Source organism: Pogonomyrmex barbatus, unplaced genomic scaffold (genome assembly GCF_055798465.1).
Source record: "Pogonomyrmex barbatus isolate J1 unplaced genomic scaffold, ASM5579846v1 scaffold2, whole genome shotgun sequence".
Lineage (NCBI taxonomy): Eukaryota > Metazoa > Arthropoda > Insecta > Hymenoptera > Formicidae > Pogonomyrmex > Pogonomyrmex barbatus.
The window spans coordinates 15,517,512-15,540,048 of NW_028297116.1; the positions used below are offsets into that span (position 1 = coordinate 15,517,512).

The 22,537-nt window shown below is 40.3% G+C and overlaps 1 protein-coding gene across 6 annotated transcripts in view; it reads right to left on the bottom strand.

Annotated features, from left to right (window-relative positions):
- The window catches only part of 5-HT1 (serotonin receptor), a 122,546-nt gene extending 107,099 nt beyond the window's left edge, over positions 1–15,447 (bottom strand). For 2 of the 6 annotated variants that reach the window (XM_089076727.1, XM_089076721.1), the window contains exon 1: positions 9,913–15,376. The gene's annotated coding sequence lies outside the window, so the exon portion shown is untranslated. Of the gene's footprint in view, positions 1–9,912 lie in introns of all 6 variants that reach the window. The other 4 variants (XM_089076725.1, XM_089076724.1, XM_089076723.1 and 1 more) reach the window with 4 other exon arrangements.
- Between the last annotated feature and the right edge of the window lie 7,090 nt (positions 15,448–22,537).

Consider the following 22,537-nt stretch of genomic DNA (forward strand, 5'->3'; position numbering starts at 1 on the left):
TCTACCGGAACATCCAAAACAACACGAATGAAATTGTTATCTATCTATACGAGAGAGAGAGAGAGAGAGAGAGAGAGAGAGAGAGCTGCGGAGACACGTTAGATTAACCCACTTCAACGTGCGTCCTTCGTTCCCTTTAATAAATGACATTAGAATTTACAATAAGAAGATAAAAGTACAACGCGGAGGATTGCGCTGAATGTAATTAAAAAATCCACGCTTATTAAAACACGTGACCGCAAAATTAATGGTTTGAGTTAAGACGGGTGTTGTTTCGAAGTAAAAATAAGTCGCTATTAGAGAACCGATTAATCACGTATATTTGTAACGCGCGTGAAAGATAAGCTGCAAGAAGTTTATTTTGATAAATGTCTCTTGATGAACGGTTACAAAAAAAGAGATAAGACGCATAATGTATACAACGTTAATCAAATTGTAATAAACATCATGTTTTCCTAAAAGAAGAAGTATTTGGTCGTTAAAATTTATTTTAATTTTATAAATTTTGACGTAAATTTATTAAATTTACTAAAGTTAATAATGCTTGTCCAATAATTGGGAGTAAAAGTAAAATCTTATAATTACTGCACTTCAAGCGATCATTTTCTCACCGAACAAATTACATTTACGTTACGAACAGAAATGTTCGTCGTTTTGAGATTTAAAATTAATGGCTCGAATGGATTGACCCATAAATTTGCTTCGACATACGTCGTGCCCCGACGATCTCGCTGAAAAAAAAGTGCGGTCCTTCGAAACGCTCGCGACACAGTTTTGTCGACGTGCATTGTCGGGGATGTAAGTTTCCTTCGTTTCGCCTCGTAAGCGATATCCAAACTGATCCGGCCCGGATTCACATTGGTTTCGCTTTAACGAGAATATGAAACGACGCACTGTTATCGTGATCCGAAGGAATCTCATTCAGTTGAAAGAGAAAAGAATACAAAACAGCGAAACACGTATGATGTACGGGATGACGTGCGACGAGCGTGATAAGTTTTATATTGGTAAAAAGGTCCTTGAAAATCCTGTAATAAATTGTCTATGACGGCCGATGCGGCATCACGTTGCAGGTGACATCGACCCACATGTTACCGGCGAAATCGATTTTCCGAAAGCACTGCCCTGTCAAATTGCGCGAGCGACACAACGGTGCATTTAACTCTCTCGCATATGATCGATGAATGCATTCGGACGCGTCGTGTAAACGCGGCCGAAACCACGGTGCCGAAAATTCGCGGGCCTTTCAATCAGCCCGTCGTAACTGTACGGTACGATAATAGGGATTTAAAAAAAAAAATAAAAAAAAAAAAGAGTGGATTATATCGTCGCGAAGTGACGTTAATTAAAATGCGCGTCAACGTCCGTCCGTTTGAGCGGATTTTATTCCGGACATTCAAATGTTCGTTCATTGGTAATGTGTGTCGTAATAATAATGCAGCGACGTGGCTTCTACCAATGGAATATTAAGCGCAGCCACAAATTCGCAAATTTCTTTTTAAAATAATGCTATTTATTTAATATATTCTATTTCGTATAAAATTTATTACCTTGCAGCGAGCGATCGCAATAAGATTATTTTATTTATCCTTGATTACTGAAATACTACTTTATTTATTAATTTCAAAACACCGCTTCCACAGAGGTCATATTTTTCGTGATATTTTTTTATAAATTCATACATTTTTTTATAATACATAATATTTTTTATATCTTATATATAGTTGTAGAACCATATGGCGTCCCATTTAACAAACGCTGTCGATGTATCGACGTTGAAACTGTAACCACTGGAAAAAAAATATCATGTGCGTGGGATTATCCGGTTAGCAGAAATTCTAAAATCTGTCAATTGCGCATGTTCTATGAATGCATTGGTCGTGACGGAAAATGTACAACCGATGTATATGTTACACAACATACTAACAGACAACATACATACGCGTATATGTTGCAAAAGCGCAGTTGTTACAGCTTACTCTCTTGTATGACGTACAATTTCATGTAAACTCTCATCTAAACCACAAGCTCGCGGTTCTGTCTTTAACCGCCTTCTATAAATCTAGATTAGGCTTTATTAGTTTCCAAAGGCGAATTTATCCTTCTCAAACGAAGACAGGGGCGGCCGACTGACACCTGGTGTTATATCACTCCGTCGCGACATTGTCCTCGAAAAAAAGAAAAAAAAAAAAAAAAGAAAAGACGACGCTAAACTCAGTCTTCTCCTTAATCCTGTTCGCATTCGCCGGTCGACGCTCCTCGCCAACGTTTCTCTCGGCGAAAGCAATCGGAAACGTGTCATTAAAATGACATGACCCGCGCCGAAGACACTGTCGAGGGGAAAGAGGGATATTCTCTTAGAAGAGAAGCAGCCGGGAACAAGACTTTTAAGTCCTTCGAGGGGGGGGGGGGGAGGGGGAGAAGAAAGGGAAGAGCGCACAAGAGGGAGCGAACAGTATAACAACTTGGGGAAAGTTATTCCACCGGCGCCGGAGAACCTCTAATGAACTTCGAACTTTAATGATGGAGGCTGGTAAATCCCCATCTCGCTTCCGTTACAGACACGATCGGCCGTGTCTAGGCGCGAACGTAAAAATTAACATCTCGGTTTAAGACCGCACTTTAATCTAAGACACTTTTTTTAGAATGAGATGTTAAAGAACTTTAGATTGCTTGTAATTTTTCTTAAGAACAGACCTGACATATTTTAAATCCTTCGACATAAATTACTTAACTGATGGGGACATGAATATATTTATATGCAAAAAAAAAAAAGACAATGAGTTGAATATGTAATTAATTTAATGAAAAATTATTTGCAGATACCTTGAGGGCTGGAGGGCTTGGAAATTTTTTCATGATGTACAAATGTAATAATATCGATGATGATATTTACATCATACTTTATGTATTTCAGAAAATTTGTAAAACAAATGTAATACATTTCGTTCACATTTATATGGTTTTCAATAACATTTTTGAAAATGAATAAAATTAGTGTTGCCGACATACAGCGTCAGTATAGTGACGTCAATGACGGCGGTATCCTACGAAACAAACGCCTCGACCCGATGGCCCATTTAGTCGAGTTCCATTTTACATCAAAACGGCTTTACACATGCGCACTCCATGATTCACTCTTAGTTCAAAATTGACAAAAAAAAAAAAATCACGTTAAATCTCTTCTCGGGGAGGAAAAAAACGTCCAATTGTCGCGTCGCGGTTGCGCGCGAACGGCGTGATTAGTTTTATCAATTAACGATCCTAGCGCGCAATCTCGACGGTTTTTTTTCCATGAATTTTACAAGCCGCATCCATAACGAGATGTACATGCCGCGCGTTCGATCGTGACGACGATGACGAGATCGCGAGCAAAAAATTATCGTTCATAATTCACACCGCTCGCGCATTGTGCTAATTTGAATTTTTTCTTTGCGTTAATTAAAATTATCCGATGTGATTGACAGCACGCCGTATTTCCGCGTAGTTTTTTTCTCCACGCAATCAGAGATTATTCCATCTCAATTTCTGTTCTCTATCAAAAAAATATTACAAATTATATACCTGGGAAATATTTGATTAAACATAAACACAATAGATATGTGACAAAAAAGGAAACGTACACCAAAATGAAATGATTTATAAAAAATATTTCTCATGTAATATTTTGTCATGTTATTTCAATTTTTATTTATATTACTTTTTACGTTATTATGTTATTTATTTATCCAAAATTTAATTATTTTATCAGAATAAGCTTGTGCAGAATTATTTGTATCATTGTATATTATTTTACGATTTATGGTATTTTTCATTTTTTTTTTCGTTTAATTTAATTATTAAAATGTTTTATGTTGAAAATTACATATTACGTGAAAAAATTCTGACTGATATAAACTTTATTTAATTTTGATACATATCCCATCTGTGATTATCTCGCGCTCGCGGGCGTACGAATTGAACAATGCACGTCTGTGGGAAAATGCCGTCACCGTGAAAGCGTGAAAATGTGGTCGATGCAAAATGAGATAAGCAGTAAAGTTTTACGCGGCGCTTGAAAGATTTCTGCGCGCGACACGACGGAAAATCTAACTCGCGAATTCGCGAGAGGGAACGCCACGTCGGAAGGGTACGTTAAAGGCATATCTCCGGCGCATCCCCGTGTGGCATTCGCGTGTCACTGTCGTCGTGATCGTCGCCGTTATCGTTGTCGTGCGCTTTGCCGTTTTCATTTTTTTTTTTGTCACTTTTATTTGGCGGAAATGTCGGGCAAAATTCATCCCCGTATGATTTGCGGACGAGGACGCAAATAAAGCCCGAACGACAATCTTAAATATACAAGCCGGCACGAATGCCACACCGCGGATGGTTATATTTCCTCACATTTAGAATCCGAACCGCGTCTATTCGGGGTAGGAGCACGTTAATATTCTAACAAATGGATTAAGTAGGCAGATTTGCATAATACAGCGGTACGTTTTATATCTTCTCCTTGGAATAAAATCAGTTTTATTCCGCAGGCTGTAAAAGAATTATGAGCGGCTGGATACAAAATTCTTGGATAACGAGTATTTTTAAAACATTTTTGAATGCACGATGTCGCTTGAGATGTAATTTTAAGTTTCATATGCTACCCAATGGAATTTGATATTAAAAGATAAATAAGTAATTTGTCGTTATTTGTAAATTTCATATTATATGAAGCTGCTGATATTGCTCTTGAAAAATTTAAGAAGGATGTTTTTATACATAAAAATAAATAAGTAGTTATCTCTCTCTTTATCTTACTTTTATAAAAATGAGATTATATCATATTTTCTCCTTTGAGGCAAGAAGTTTCTGAATACATGGAAAGTCTTTTTAAATCTTTACAAAGATATCGTAAATTTATTAATGCATTCTTTTATCCGTTGTGGGAGCACGTTTGTATTTTTAATTTACTTTAAGATATATATTGCTGTACAAATATGAATTGCAACGGCTTCGTGCCGAATTCATTTATTTGAACGTTAATAAAAGTACGCGATACAGTCGTTTATTAAAACGTGGTGCGAGCTTTGCGTAGAAGCCGACATCTACATGGAACGGATGTCTCGTAACTATCGGTTAAAAATGATCGGCTAAACGTTCGTCAAATGAAATAGCAAGCCGAATTATTATTATAATGCACCGTAGCGATTAATAACGGAGAATTGTAAGTAACGGCGACGGCCCATCTCCGAAGCAACGGTTGATAAAGTTTCGCAGTATTCTCTGTCGGTGTATCGTCCGGAAGAATGGAGCTTTTCCCAAGATTAAAAATCTCACACTACTTGAAGCCATGGTATATACTTTACATCGCTTTACACGAAATAGAGGACGCAGCACGAACGACGTCTCTCCAACTCCAGAGAAAACATCTCTCGCGTCGCATCCCCCCATGACGCGTTCCCCATTCGGTTATATTCAATTGGATCGGGTCGGTGTTGTCGCACAGACCGTTCGAGTGTGACCCGAGGGTTCGAGGATTCCAAGTTAGAATGTACAAGTAGGTAAAACGAGACAGGTGAAGTGCCTTTTCCGTTTAGAGACACCGGATTTGTGAACTGAAAAAAAGGATATTATTCGATTTGCGCGGCAGCGAGAAATAAATTTGTGCTACTGAATGCGAAAAAATAATTAATTCATGAGTGTCTCTCTCACGTAGAGTTCCTCTTAAGAGATTTATGGTCGGGGATGAAAGTCGAAGAGCATAATAATGTAGGACAGGAGAATATTATTTATGGAAGGATAGGCAAGAGCATGGGCAAGCGAGTGTAATGTAGCGGAATATAAAAAAAAGTAAATATTTAGCTTTATTAAATAATATTAAAGCAATACTTCTTTTTAAAGCTCTTATGCAAATTTTTATAAATTATAATACTAACAAAATCCAAAATCAGAGGAGAGAAGAGAGAGAGAGAGAGAGAGAGAGAGAGAGAGAGAGAGAGGGAGAGATGGAAAGTCAGTCAAAATTATTTAGGTCAATAGTATTTTAAGCGTAAGAAATTGGAATTATGCTTTTAAGAAATAGAAATGAAAGCGAGGTACGAAAGATTCAATTTACAGCTGGAACGCCTCACTTTGCACACTCCCCTGTATCCGGCAAATGATCGAAGCGGATGGAAAAAGACCTCAGCTCCTCTCGCTAATTAAGTTACGAGATGCGCTTCTCTAGCCAGCGCCGACCGCACCTTACTCCTCCACCCGCCCGAAACCGGAAACGAGCTGCCGCGGATTATTTCCGCGAGGCGAAATGTAGGGCGAAGCACCGATAATTAACGCGCGAGTCGGTTACGGTGAAACCATTCCGAAAATAAACATTAATTAACATCGAGTATTAATTTATTAGAACATAAAGATTATGTCACGGTCGCGGTGACTCGCGGTGACACGCACGTGATAATGACGCGATATTCGGTTTTGTATTTTCAATGGAGGCGCTAAAGTCCTCTTCGGTGACCCTTGTAGAAAGAAAATTAATGATGACGCGCGTCCTCGGAGGATAAAATATTTCTCTCTGTTTATCTCGCATGTAACATCGCCGTCCAGGTGCTCCTGTAATTTTAGAGTGCTTGGTTTAGTCTGCAAACGCTGCGAGACGCCCCCGACATAGTGAGTGCAAATTCAATCGTCACGTGCGACGGAGATCGTCGCGGTAAAATTTCCGGAAAAATTCCGGTGCTTCCGTCCGACCTCATTCCCTCGTGAAAACCGACTGCCCTGCGAACGCAAAAAGCCGTCGCGTCTGAATTATTCCGCACCTTATGCAGAAGGTGGAGTGATTTAAGGTTGAAAAAACGAGGTGCGAATGTGCAGTTAAAAATAATCGTGTCGCGGCAACGAAGGCGAATGTAGTGAGATATTTATTCTGCGTCTTCGTTGTTTTTACAAGCGACAGTAATTGAAAGATAAATGAATAATTTTCCGATCGAATAATGTTTGTTTATGAGAGGAAGATGATTATCTCGGAATACAAAGCGGGTTTTTTCTTCGATGTAAAACAGATAATTTGCAAAGCGATTTCAGAGTCGTTAAAAAAAAAAAAAAAATCGATGCAATTATTTCTCTCCCGGGAATCTGACCGGTTAAAATGTAAATTAGTTGTGCCCGTTCGCGCGACCCGCGAATCGCTCGGTTTCTCCCTTTAAAGGGAGCACTTAGGGTCGATCGACCGACTGTAAAAGCGGATGGGTAATCGCGAGTACTTTAGACTACTCCCCCTGTAACTGCGGGGGCCTTTCGAATACGTGTATTCAACAAGTTCCGTATTTCTCGTTGCTGCAACAACAACAACGGCAACGTCGATGTAGCGCTAGTCTGGGTTACAGCGTTACATTGGATTAGTGAGAGATTTATGCCCGGTCAGATTAATACCAAAAGCTGCCCGGAACGGATAAGCTTTGCACCTCTACGTCACGGGAGATACTTCAACCGAGATACATTTGTACTCGGGCTGCATGCGGGAAAAACTGCATTTCAAAGCGTGAAAAAGGTTCAGGCAGTTTATTTTCCGCGTCTCCCAAAATTCGCCGCGCATTTTTCGCAGCCCGTGTCAAAAATATTTTTCGACATTGACGTCGTCCGCGTCTATCATTTATTGTAATAGCGTTATTCGTATGTAAAAGTCGAACGCGTTCCATTACCTTTTTACAACAATATATGTGTGTGTGTGTGTGTGTGTGTGTGTGTGTGTGTGTGTGTGTGTGTGTGTGTGTGTGTGTGTGTGTGTGTGTGTGTGTGTGTGTGGGTGGTGCGTGTGCGCGCGCGCTCGCGCGCGTGTGTGTGTGTGTGTGTGTACATACCAAATGTATAATGAAAGAAATACGTCAGATATACAGAGTGAGTTGACATTTGCATTTGCATACTTTCCTCACGCCGGGATGGGAACGTTATTTTTGATAACGTGTGCAAATCTTGTAATTCGCGCGTTTAATATATTCAAGAACACGTATCAGTGTAAATGAAAATTTTTCTCCGCGCACGCGAAGTTAATAAGGAACAGCGTTGAAATATAGACGTAGCGCAAACTTTTTTACATTTAACGAGATCCGGTTATTGGCTTATCTCTTTGACTTTGCTATCACTTTTTAACTGCACGCAGAGCGCCCTGATACGGCGATGCATCGGGGGAGAAACGCGGCGACAACGGCGGGGGCGGTCTGTAGAAAGTCAAATATAATATCAATTTAATATAAACGATTCGATCTAGATGTGTAGATTTAATCCATCTAGATGGACGATATTGGCTATCGTATTCAGCTTCGCAGCGAGAATCGCACGTCACGCGCAAAAGATGTACGTGCTGCGACCCTTATACTACGGGCGAGCAGCTGCGAGATAATACATATTGACATTAGAAGATACTGTGCTATTTCTACGACGTTAGAATATTGAATCTCGCGGGAATTGAGAGATCGTGTAACCGCAGTCACTCTAATCGAACTTTCGCGATTTAACGCGCGGGGATGATCGCATAATTTTCCATCCGCCATCGGGAACAACGCGGGAAAACATTCGCGCGGTAGCGCGAAGTAATTCTAAAACAAGAATATATAAATATATATGGCAGTTGTATGTAACATTTCATTGTTTGCCAAAGTGTATTGAATCGGGTTATTAGCGTAAACCGGATTTAAGCCGATCGCTGTGTGAGCGATTCGTGAAATTCATTCCGCGCTGCAATTAATTCCGCATTGAGATATCAAGACTGCGACGTGCATTAAAACACAGACGAAGTTAATAGCGATATAAGAACTAGAGGGAAATTATGAAAATTATAGCGAATAACAATTTGTAATAATAATAATTCTGTCAAATCGTTTAATAAAAAATGTTTGTATTTTAGATTGAACTGTGATCCCATATTAGCGTCGATGAAATATGGAGTAAACAATTTTTTCTTGGTCAAGCTGCACATGTTGGATAAGTCACATGTGACAATTGACAATTTGATCAATTTCCCTTCCGCGTCGCTAATAAAATCCGTCAATTCCCATCAGCCACAATGTGCACTATCGGGTTGCCATCATCATAGTACAATGTCGCGCGGCGGTGCGTTGTAAACAACAATTACCAATCCCCGTTGCCCCTTCATCCCGCGGCATTGACATCCAAACAACATTAAATACAGTACGCATCGCAGATAATTACACGACCGCCATTATAGCGTGAGACCGCTCCAAAAAATATCGGCAGTTTGCCGTTATACGATCGAATCAACCGTAATAAAATCGCACGAGGAGGGAAACGTGATGGGAAATTTTAGCGGGCTGCCGTATTTCGTGAGATTATAAGACTTGTAATATTTGACGATGACTAGCACGTTTGCGCCCTTATCGAAGTAATCAGTTATTTTTCTCGTCATATGAAATAGAACTTAAATTTAAAACACAGAAATTGCAAACTCGAGTATTTTCAAGAAATATTAAAATTTTAAGCTTACGACAGTCTACATAATTTAAATATTACTTACTTGTGAAGTTCATGGTAAATAAAACAGAGACATTAGAAAATAGAGGAAATTCATTCGCATATGATATATATCGGAATATAAAATAAATATCTTGGTTTAAATAAATATAAATATCAAATACAGTTTGCTTTTTTTATACGTACTACTTATTTCAAATAACAATTTTTATAGATACATCCTTTAAATAAATATTTCTGTTGAATTTATTTAAATTTTTCCCCAGCACTGCCATGAACGCGTGTAAAAGCACTCACATCTGTTTCTATGTAATTTGAATTTTTGTTGTGTTTTGTTGTCGTGTTTCTTTTGAAATTCGTTAGAATTGATAAAGTAATGAGTGTGACTCGCACTCTCCTTTTCGTCTTTGCTGCAAGTCCGGTAATTTTACGAAGCGAAATTGAAAAGGGAAAGGAACCTACCTGATGATCCAATTGACGATGCAATTTGTTTCGCTATGTGCCGGAAATTTATCACAAGACTGTCTTCGGTGCTAACGATGCCAGGACGTAACAACGAGAGGGTAGGTATGCCGCAGCGACGACGTCGTGCCCGATTTTCGCGACGATGATTTGCAGCGGGTTTTCTCTTCGGTTAGCGCGTGTCAGCGTGTCAGCTTGATGACTCTCGCCGATGTGACAAATGATTAAATCATCCGGAATTACTGTGGAAGAAGGAGGATCACATGCGCCATTAAGTTTACAATAATTTCATTCTTTCAGCCAGCTTGGATCGACATACATTATTGGCGGGAGGGAAAGAGAGAGAAAGCGGAGAAAGGGAGAGACAATGAGAGAAAGAGGTATATATGTATACATATATACCTGCCGAAAATTGCATTAACGGCCATTTATTTCTAACGAATACCCAATTACGTCAGTCGATAATGTGCAACCGCACTCGCCAGTTGACGTAATTTCAGTTAAGCGCCACTGCCGCTGTGAGAGAAAAGGGCGGGTCCGGGAAATCTTTAATCCCCGCTTTCCAATTAGTCGCTCTGCCCCCTTTCCGCCTGTCATTCTTTCGATATCGTAGAGAGAAGAGAGAGAGAGAGAGAGAGAGAGAGAGAGAGAGAGAGAGAGAAAAGGAAAAAAGAAAGAGAAAATACTACTACTGGTTTCGACCTTCGAAAACTGCAAAATCTGCTATTTTTGATGGAGTCCCGTATGCGTCCTTATATTCATTTGTCTTGATAAATTCGAAAAGGTATCACGTTAGTTGCTCGTGATAAGAAGATCGTAACCCCTTTCTATTGGCGACGAGCACAAAGGAGGATTGACGATCCGTGTTAACGACCCTTTCGGAAATTGCCGACATCGCGCGGAGCACCGAAGGAAAATTAAACGGTCGTCGGGTCGAACCGACGTTTTTCGGGGAGGAACAAACAAAGCGTGTAACGGAACCCATTCTTGGATGATCGTCTTCCCGAAGGGAAAACTTTGGACGCTACTGCGCAACAAGGCTCGAAAGCTGCCTGGTAAGCAATGTAGCAGGTAGCTACAAGAGTGGAAAAACGAAAAAACATTTCCTGGGAGAATTGTCTGAAAGATAGGACATTGAAAAATTAATTAAGAGGAGGAGTTAAGAATTTGGATGAATCTGGGAAATTGTACTTTCTAATAAAATTTCAAGACAACTTCTTTTTTAAATTCTGAAAATTTTTGTACGTAAAATGGCATGAATATGAAAAAGCGATAGATAGACTATATTTATATTAGAGATATGTATGGATGTAATGTTGATAATAATTTTTGTGATTTATCTTAAAGTGTAGTGGAAAAGAAAAGAAGAATATACGAATTGTGAATTAAATCTGCTATGAACTATTCGATTGTTTAATTTTTTTCTCAGCTGATATTTGAATTTATTAAAAATCCCAAATTAAAAGATCAGACTGACTGATTCAGTATTTTTAATTTTATAAAACACATTTCGGTATTTTTCAAAAAATCAATGTAGAAATTTTCAGGTAGAAACTCGCTGGAAAAATCCTCAGGATGCTGAAAGATATATACACATAAGGTTCATTCGAAGAGATTGGTAATTTCTAAGTTCTCATAACTTTTTGAAATGTTTGCTGCGGTCGAAAAAGCGTCATAAATCTTAACAAAAAGAAGTTCGAATTATTTAATTCTAGTACTCTAATATCTAAAGTACTCACGAAATACTCACATTTCTACATTTATTTGAAAATTTAAAAAATTATTTTAGAATGAAAGCGACTTTTTTGCAATTTCTAAGTTTTGAAAAATTATTAACAATTAAAAATTTTTTAAATTATAAAAATGTTTATTATACACGCGAAAATAGATACTGTGAATGGCAATAAAAATAAATTAAAAACTTTTATTTTTTTATAATTTGAATTTTACACATACAATATTAATTCTTAATAATAATTGACATTTTATCATATGTAATTATTTTTAAAAATTTTGCAGTGAAATGAAAGTTACGACATGACGAATATTAACGGTGTATGAACTTCAATCTTTAACTACCCAATATTTCTCAATAACTTTCTGGAGCACGTGGCTTTAAAGGAAATTCATGGCGGAACTCTAAATGATAGAAAAATTAGTTTCACTTCAGTGGAGAGTGTAACAGTTTGAAATTTTATTGTTCTCCGAAATCCATTCGCAATAAAAGACGTTACAAATCGGCGACGGGATTTCGGACGTGGGAGAAATACGGGTAGTACCGTCAGAGTGCAAGCAATTCGTAACTGTTTAACTCGCGCAGTTTGCCAAGACACAAGAAGCGGCTAACAAAAGTTCGGAGCTGTAAAGTTAGAAGTGAGGTGTATTCGAAGCAATGTCTGAATACGTATTTTTCTTAATTTCGCGGCATAGTTGCTATTAAAGAGAAGTTCATTTATTACTGGCGAAGCCTTAAGAGTAGAAGCACGACTTCCCAAACAATCGAGGACTCGACGGGAAAAAAACTTTTATTCAATTCTTATTTGTTGAGGAAGGCATCGGAGAGAATGGGAAGTCTCTATATTGAATAATTGAAGTTTTGATAAAAAAATATTCCTCGGAAAATTCCCCGGAAGAATGCTCTTACGTCTACTCAAAGCGTCCGAAATCACTTAAATTTTAATAAAGGTTTAATATCTAAAAAAAAAGAAAACGCTACGGAGAGAAGGTAATCAATGAAATCCCGTCACTATCGATAGCTGTATTTAACCTTCCACGTTATCAAACTTCATTCAGAAAGCCCGGATGCTGATTGGCGGCGGAATTTTAAGCAGTGAAAAACGACGACCACGGTCGGACCAATACGATCCGTAACTACTTAATCTCTGCAGCGAGCATTCGACAATTCACGTCTCGCGAGAAACGCGATAAACACGCTCTCAATCGATGAGAATTCATTGAAAAGTACGAGTCCATCTTCACCTAACACGGTAATTGGTTAATTCTCACCATTTCCCCCGGACCCCGAGGGACGACGACCGGGAAAACCGCAAGGAGCTTTTCGTCCTGTTTACTCGGTCAATTTATCGTGTTCGCGGCTCGCTCCTGAAATCGAGTGTCAGTCTCGACAGTGAGATGCGCGCGCCTTAGCACCAGGCTCGGCCTTTTTTTAATAAATAAAACCCTTCGTGATGACAGACCAGGCCCCTCCAGGGCTGGCAGAGGACAACTGAGAAAAATTCAATTTGTCATCTCGCCGCACCATCCGGCGAAATCGAATTTTTCTCGTGCGTGAGGATGAACGTACAAAGCGAGCTTAAGCACTAAGACACGCGAACCAAGAATCAAGTTTACCGCGAGACTCGTTATCGAGACGTTAGTCTGTCGTAGATCGATCTCTCAAAAATGTTCGTTGAACTTTGTAAAAGATTAAGCGATCATTTCTATATATATTTTTTTTAATTCTATTTCTGGAAGACAGTAACATACATGAGTTGAATTAATCTTACGAATAATATTTATGAGAAAAGGGGACACAATTTACCTTTCTGTTACCTTCCTCTTTCTTTTCTCTCGTCAAATCTCCTTATCGCGAACTCTATCGTTATTTTACGACGTCGCTCTCGCGAAAGTCGCGATCGACATCGAGATCGCTGAGTTGGAAATCATCCTAAACCGAGAGGAATCTTCATTTCCGCGGTATAATCTCGATAATATCCCGTAGTTTGAACTCTCTCGCGAGGGAAGAGATCGAGATTTCGAGACTCAGGAGTGGTTCTGAACTTTTCAATTTGTCTGATACCCATGTTCCGCCGGCGGGTAATCGGCCGGCGATCGAGTTCCCCGCTCGGAGGTCGAGGGAAATCATCATGGCGAGTCATCCACGATCTTGCGAGAGAAAAGGGGATAATCGCGGTGGCAAATATCGGAAGATGGTCGCGACAACTATGTTTGTTCTGCTGCCGTCCTAAGCCGCAAATAACGAGGGAAGGTCGACCGACAATAGGACGAGACCGCAGGATCCCGTATATCCTTTACGATATATTTCTGCTCTATCCTTTCTCCTTCCTCCTTCTGCCTTCCTTATCCTTTTCTTCACTTCCGAGTAACGGATGCGCATCGAATCTTCGTTTTTATTCGTCGCGAATCGAACGAAGGCGAGAAACACAACTGGAAAAAAAGAATCTCCAAAAATCGGACATGGCAATCTGCCATCGGCGACTGACCCGAAGATGTAAAATTGCAATCCGTGGTCACTGCACGTTCGTTTGCCCGCGAGCAACAAGTTATACACCATAACCAACGGAGCACAAGGAGAACAGAAAGGTGGATGTATGATTATTTTCGCGCTGTCGACCGTTTTCTTTTTCGGAACGGACAAGAGACATTTTCAAAAAGCGTGTTCTATCGGTTTGTCGATTAACGCTGAGTGTAGTTCAATTGATCCTCCGTCTTTCGATAGTTCGTATCGATTGTAATGTAGGATATAATTTTGGCATGCTGTCAACGGAAACATTCCCCAAGTGCACTAATCATCACGTCATTCATTCCCCTTTGTAACATAGATGGAGAACGGAGTTGGGACAGGTTGCATCAATCATGTAGGTCGAGCAAACCTGGCTCAGCGATTGGCTATCTCTTTGTAGATTATAGTTCTATCTACGATATGAACAGGGAGAGAGAAAATTGACTTAACCGATGTCAGAGCCCTAAGCGACATTACTACAACCGACCCTCAGTCAATCACGGTTTGCGTTAATCGACGTCGTTAAACCAGCCCGTAGGAAATTTAGCCCAGGATCCGCCAAATAACGCCTGTACCCACTGAACCCACATGCTTGAATGTTTTATACATCTTGTTGAGCAACAACGTAAAATATAATTTTAATGTTATTATTATCCGCGAATACGACGTGCGAATGTTTCAAATAAATTATTACAACTAATTTTAATAGATGAATCATATAAATTATTTTGGAGAGAAATGTAGATTCAATGAATTGCAAGAGGCAACTTTTTCATTGAGAGAACGACGAAAGAAGATTAGAGAGACGGAGAACAAGATTTCGGAGTTGCCTCAATCTTCGCGATCGCGATCAATCAACACGCGCGTCTTGACGCACGCTCCAATCGAAAACCGAGTATCTCACCGAGGATCTTTCCAAGGGAAAGGAGGGAGGAGAAAGAGGGGATGGGAGAGAGGGGGAAGAGAATGAAGAGAAAACGCGAGAATCGAAAGATCTACCGGTGCACTTGTCCCCTCACGAAAGAGTAAACGGGGAGAAAATTACGCGCGATCGAGCGTGTAAGTCCCGAAATTATCGCGCGCGCGGCCGAGTTCGTGGGATCGTCGCGTGGAGCGCGATCTTTCCGTTTTGTTCCGTTTGCGATTACCGATGTGCCACCGATGATCGGCGACGGACAGTGGGCGATCCGGTGGTCCGGAGTACCGTGCCAGTACTGGTACTGTAGAGTTTGTTATCGAGTAGCGCGGCGCCGCGAGAGAGAGAGAGGCAAAGCGCCGGGGTGGTGGCAGCTTTGCTTGGCTGACAAGTAGATAGGACCGGGTACCACGCAAGCGCCGATCCAACCCTCCCCGTTCGTCACCCTTCCGACGATCCATCCCATCCTTCCCCCCGCTCCCCCCCCCCCCCCCCACCCGCTCCATCCCATCCTCCTGGATCCCTCTGTACGCTCGCACGTCGCCCAAACCCTCATCCAACCCTCTTGCGCTCCCTCTCCGACTGGCTTTCTCTATACCTCTTCACCTCTCGATACCCTCGAGCGAGCCTGGCCCTTCGACTTTTCCTCGCTTTTCCATCTTCTTCTGATCGCGCGAACGTCCTCGGAGATTCGATTTGCCACCCTCGCGCGCACGAGAAATCACTGATCTCCGACGACGACGACGACGACGACGACGACGACGACGACGTCGACGGCGACGACGGCGATACGTCTCGATTTTCGAATCGGTGTTTCTCGCCGATGACATTTTCGCAACGTGCATCGCGCGTCGTGCTTTAAATAATGAGAGGAGTTTCCGAGAGGAGCTCTTGATATTTATATGAGAGCAGTTTATATAAGAGCGATCGCGAATACTCGTGATTTATTCTTGACGCACTTTCGTTATATCAATGTCATCCTTTTCCTATCTTGGCTTATCAAGTCGTCGGAGGGTTGGCGATGTCATTTTTCAGGAATTGAATAATACACGTCTATATAGGAAAGGTATACAGCATTAATTAAAAAAAATTAAAATAATAAATAACAGATTAACAAAATATATTATCCGATATTGTAATAGAAGCACCGCGTAATTGATTGAAAAAGCAATATTATAGAATTTATATTAATTAATGGCAATCATTTCGGAGATTTTGCAAATAGGATTGTGAAAATAATCTTGAGAATTTATCATTTCGCTTTTCGCGATATTTCGAGCTGTTCAGCACAGCCCGACTTCAAAGATTGATGGTACTTTGTCCTGGTCGAGTGCAATTATTCGCTTATCGTTAATCCCAAGCTGATATTACATTTATGTTGAATTGCGACGCTCGAATAATTACGACAACGGTCTACCGGCTGTTCTCCGTAGCGTCGCTTACGCGCCGTAAATTCCGACGTTCTTATCTGCTTCTGGCCGATACTAAAGGATTCCCTTTAACGCACGTCAGTCGATGGTTTTGTACCTCAAACGCGGAACACTAAAGATCTTTTTTTTTACAGACAAGGAAGACAATAGATGAGTAAAGTGTATAACGAAGACGACGTTAACTTCCCTCGCAACTTCTTGAATCTTTTCTCCAACAAGAAAAGCAGTTCCTATCAGCGACGCTATAACAGGCGACCCAGACTGCGCGCTAAAAAAAAAAAAACATGGCGTGGTACAATCGGAAATTTACGTAAAATTTTGTTGGTTTATATTTGAAAAATGCGCTACATAATAAATACGTTACATAATCGTAATCGTTACACGCATGTAAGTACTTTAATTTAAAAAATTTTTGCGTTAATGTTATATTAACGTTATTGTTATTGGAGGCAATCTCTTCACTTTTTCTAAATACGAAACGAGTGAATGGAACGTAGGTAAAAATGTGTTTTAAAAATTGCAGAGGTATGTGCTCTTCGCTAAAACTACAGATGTATTTAAGACACGTTCTTAAAAACAACTTTTCCCGTTCATTGTCCCGAAAATCAACAGAGGCTATTTTGCTTTCTCTTCCGACCAGAAGCCCTCTTTGAAGCATTGAGTTCTTAGAATTCTAACGTTTTAGTACCCTTTTACTACTACTTTTTCACCCTACAGACTTTCATAGGCGATTCTGTCCTTTAAGCGCATATAGAAATAGAAGGTAGATAGAGAGAATGGTATATGTATTCACATACGCAGAGGTTCGCAATCTTTCCTTTTTGGTATTTTACAATTTGTCACATCTTTTCATTTTCTTCGATAGAAAAGGTAATGAAATCGAATGTATACACGAGAGATCTATATAATTTTCTTTCTTCCCGCCGATCAAATGTACTTTCGTTTATCTCGGAATTGCCTCGTAACCCATTGTTTATGATCCAATACATTGTCACCACCCTATCCGCACACGAAAAGATGTATATCAGAAAAACGAGGAAAGAGGGGAAAAAAGATGAGATAAAAAAGTGGTCGGTGGAAAATGCCATCGAGGCCCCATTACTTTTATATGACAAAAATCACTTTTCCAGTTCATCGCGAATTAAATAACGGCTTAATCCAAAATTCTCTTATGGGCATTAGTACGGCATGCGGGCGGGCCATGCAATCGGGACGGAATAATTCACTAATAAAATCACGATTTTGACGTCGAGGAAAGTGTCTTTTGTTCGGATATACGCCGATTTGCGGGCGCAAATTTTCAAGTGCGCTCCAGTCGTTTTCCCGATGGTGAGCGCGAGATGTCGAGAGAGTAATTCCATTGAATTTGACCGCACCGATTTGATACGCGGATAGCAGTGTATTATCGATATTACCCCTTCGCGTTCGAAATTCACCCTGTTTAAACGCGGCTAGGCATTGGTCCGTGGCGATGGCGGCACCCTCACCGTCGGCTGCGTCGGCTACGATCGGTCGACCGGGTATCGATGGAGCTCGGGGGGGATGAAACAGGGTTAAGAGAGTAGGAAATTCAACGAGAGCGGCGGTGTGGCGGTGGCTCTTACCGTTTCGCGCCCCTCCCCTACCCCCCCCCCCCCTTTTTCCGTCCCGTCTCATTGAACCGACCATCCGTCGACCGGCCAACCACCCTCGGTGCGTCATCGTCTCTTCTTCCTTTTTTTTTTCCCCCAAGTGACTCAAGTCCACGCTACGCGGCGAGCTTTTAGAAAATTAACATCTCAGCTCGTTGCGATAATCGTATTACCGTTTATTTTCATCTGTAATTATCGTTTTCTGACCGGCGACAGACTGCACGTTTTTCTGCAGTTTCGATTCGACGACGACAGCGCGGACGAAGGTAACACGCGGCCCTACTAATTTCACCGGGATGAGATTCGAGAACAGCTGAGAAATCCGGTCTCCCAGGCGCAAGAAACGCCACGTGAAAAACGGGGATATTGTCGGCGCTCCTGAGAGATTTCTCGTGTCGGCGCGCACGTTTCCGGCACCTCTGGGTATTAAGAATGTTCTTCTATCAATCCGACGTGTACACCGTTTTCCCCGATAATTTCCCTTTTACGATTTCACGCCATTTGCACTTATCACTGTGTGAGGGATTTACGGCGTGTGCGCGCGCGCCGTCGGATGTTCCGCGAAATTTGCATCAAATTGCAGAGAGTTTAGCGAGAATTTGAGTACACACGAATTTCAATATTACCTAAATATCTTCGAGTTTCCAAATTAAATCTGAAATTAAGATTCTGTTGAAATAGAATTTACATGAGGTAAATTGAGGGTTTGAGCATTTTTTGATTAATTTTCGAATGTTTTTCGACGATTTTGGCTGAAAACCAAAGTCTCGTTTCTCGAATATAATTATTATATAATGGAATACATTTATATTACAACAGGTGATATATATAAAAATCCCGTGCGAATTAAAAAGACGTAAATGATTTAACGTAAATGATTTCGCAACTGAAGTTATCGAAATTTTACAAACAGAATTAAATTGGACGTGGCGTACTTTTACGTTTTAATTTTTTTCCCCCCAATATTCTATATCGCATCCGGACAGTTTAATCAAAAGCTGCAAAGCATTGCAATTACTGTAGTTTCTAATAAAAGATTTTTCTGTCACACACGCAAGATTGCAATCAGATGTACCGGCGCAGCAAGCAGCACGAACGCAAGTCGCTTGATATGATTAAAATTCATTAGTTTCGTGATTCGGAAAAATCGCTTCATTCGAGGATTGCTGGATGAAAAATTATGTTGATGGTTGCAAATGTATGTGCGGACCTTTGGCTCGACACAAATTACAGATTGTTGCATGAATATTCAACATATAGGAAGCGCATTCACATGCAACAGACCGTGCATCTGATCGTGCTCCACCCAGTAATGTTCTAAAAATAGTCCGACACACCGTAAAAGACTCTCGATATTTCATTCATTGTCGCAAGATAAATCGAGCTACCATTTATTCGAGATACCAACTTTGCGCTTTCACGTCATTTGCGTAGCGTCAAAAAAGTACTAGAATTCTAGATGCAATATAGTTAATTAAAATAAAAATTGTAATTTATTTATAATTGTAAAAGATGCGTTTGTCACTTGTATGTACGAAAAATTATGAATAAGGAAACATTTCGGATAAGCGATGCTGCAATAAATAATCTGCAATAAATAATTCTTTCGACACAAGTACGGGCAACTTGTTGACTTTAGGCTGTTATGATTTGCCAAAGGAATCTCGGAATTGCGAAACTTTCTTCGCCGTAATGTGCGTTTGCGACTGATAGAGCTTGCAATAGACGCAACTTCTATAAGAGAAGTTTCCGACAGTCTTTAAGTTAGGACACGTGTTGCCAGAACGTCAGTTCCGCGTGACAGGCCGAGCTGGGCTAATAAAAAGCGAGAACACGGTTCTTTCATACCCGTCCATTTAAGGACTGCCTGTACGAGACCCAGATAAGTCAGATTACTCCTTTCAAATTTTTACGAAATGCATTATAAATTATTTCACGTTTGGAAATAGACCGAACGGTTCAATGTTCTCGATATAATTAACGTGGAATGTTATTTGTATCAAAAAATTTAAGACAATTTAGCTGAAAAAAGATAAAAATAAGAACAGTAATGGATAACTACAATAGGTAAAAAATGTATAAATATAAAAAAATTAATAAATAATAAATTTGCACGCAGTTTTTATTACATATAGATAATATTTATATATTTATTTTATCTGTAACTGTTTATTAATCGTATCATTGTCATGTCAAATTTAAACGCGAATTCGCAAAATATGTGTACGGGTAAACATTTCCCGAGCACTTTGGACGGTATAATACGCGCTTGTACGTACGTTTATGGCAAAAGCTAGCCGACAGGTTAATCACGAGCGATTCAATGACTCGCTGGAAAATTAGTGCGCGTGCGGAAGGCTCGGTCTACGTATGCACGTATGCACGCTTTCGCGTTCAAACGCGGCGACGCACTGTAAATGCAAATAAGAAGGTCGGCAGAAAATGCAACGGCTCGCGTATACGGGGCCAATTTACATTTTCTCTTAAATACGCAAATACGAGAAACTTTTTGCCGAGCGGCGTTTTTCGAACCGCCGAAATCGTGAAAAATCATCGACGAGCGAACGTTAACGGGTTAACAAGCCGCATTACAATACTCTTATTCGAGATTCATTAACGCCGTCTTCTTCCGGCACGATTCAGTTTTAATGGGTGGGACGCTGATTGGGTTGTCTCTAAAATGCATCGACGTCGGTGTTAAGAGCGAGCAAGGCGGGAGTTTGCTGAAGTAGTCGCCTTGATATTATGGCGGATCCAAACGCGACCAAGTGCAACCAAGTCGACATTTATTTTCACGCCTCGCGAAGTCGCTCTTAATTACGCTGACAAATCATATCTGACGATCGCTCGCGATTCTCGCAGCTCGCTGCATTATAAATGCAACTCGCGTAACGCCTGTGAGCAACAGCTGTGTGCGTTAACACGTGCCGAAGCCAGGCAGCTTCCCGTTCCTTTTCCTCTTTACGGTCGTCACATCCATCTGCAGAATTTACAGGCCATTGACACCCATTCTACATGCGGATCGTTTTATCCGCCTTGAACGCAAAAGGGGGATTTCACGAAAGTGGTCTAATATGGACTGACCCGCGTATCGCAATAGAGAGAAAGAAAATTTATAAATAATAATAAATCGGTAGAAAGGGGATCCCCTCGACAGAGAGGGGAGGGGGAGAAGAAATGAAAAAAACTATATTTTAATATATTTGTAATTTGTGATCGATTGTAAAAGAAATATAAAAGGTTAATCTTTCTATTTCTGCATTAGCTTTTATGAAATATAAGTATTTTGACATATGTAGTAACATCTTTGTACCTTTTCTCGTAAAAGGCTTTCTATAGAAAATATAAAGTATCATAATGTAATTCTATACGTGTGTTCTGATATTTATTGACAAATAGAAAAGTAGATCAACCGTTGAAAGAAATCGAATCGCTCATTGCCGGTTCAGAGCTTTTGATCCCAAGGGTGGGCGCTTTCAAGAGAAAGAAGTCGTACAGAATGAAAGATGGCCCTGCTTTTTAATGGCCAATTGATCGAGCACGGCATCGGCAAGGGGTCAGCACGTGGCTGCGAAGGATTAACAGAGAAATGGATTTGTTCGTTTATTATTGGACCGCGAGGTAACTCTCGAGGGACGCGAAAAGCGACGCACGAGCGGAGTCTAAGAAACGATATATCGAGACAGTCGGGCAAAGGTGTAGGTATAGCGAAAACAACATTGTCGTCGTAATGACAATGTCGAAAACAAGAAGGTAAACAATATGGAGGATTTTGTAGATGGGAACGTTACTAAACTTACGACGTGTACGCGCATTATGTACAACGGCGATGGCGCATATGCGCGTGGGAATTTTCGTACGTTCAGCAGTTTAAGCGTTCCTCGACAAACGCAGGATTTAGCCTGATCCTCTCGCGTAGTCCCTCTCTCGAAATTATTCATAGGGACTCCCAAGTTTTTAAATTAGTTCGGTCTACCCTAAAGCTGCTACCCCGCCTTTCATCCACGGTGAGAAAATCCGAGAGATAATGCGGAGTCAGCCAGATTCTCTCTATAGGTAATTATTAGTTTGATATTATTTAATTTTATATAATTTTATCTTTTTTGTGAAATAAATTAAAAAAATATTCTGCATTTCGTTATAAGATAAATATGTGTTAAAATATTTAATGTTAACTTTTAAAATGATTTTGTTGGAAAAGCTTTGGCTGGAGATGGATTTGGTCAAGGAATTTCATTATAGAACATGGTGCGAAATAGATTGTATGAAAATTTACTCGAGGGAAATTCAAACGTTCGTTGGCAGACAAATACAAGTCCAAATGGAAAATTCAAAATCTTACTTTCAGAATATACAATGGCTGATCGTGTCGAAAGAAAGTTGACCAATCTCGACAATGTTATAC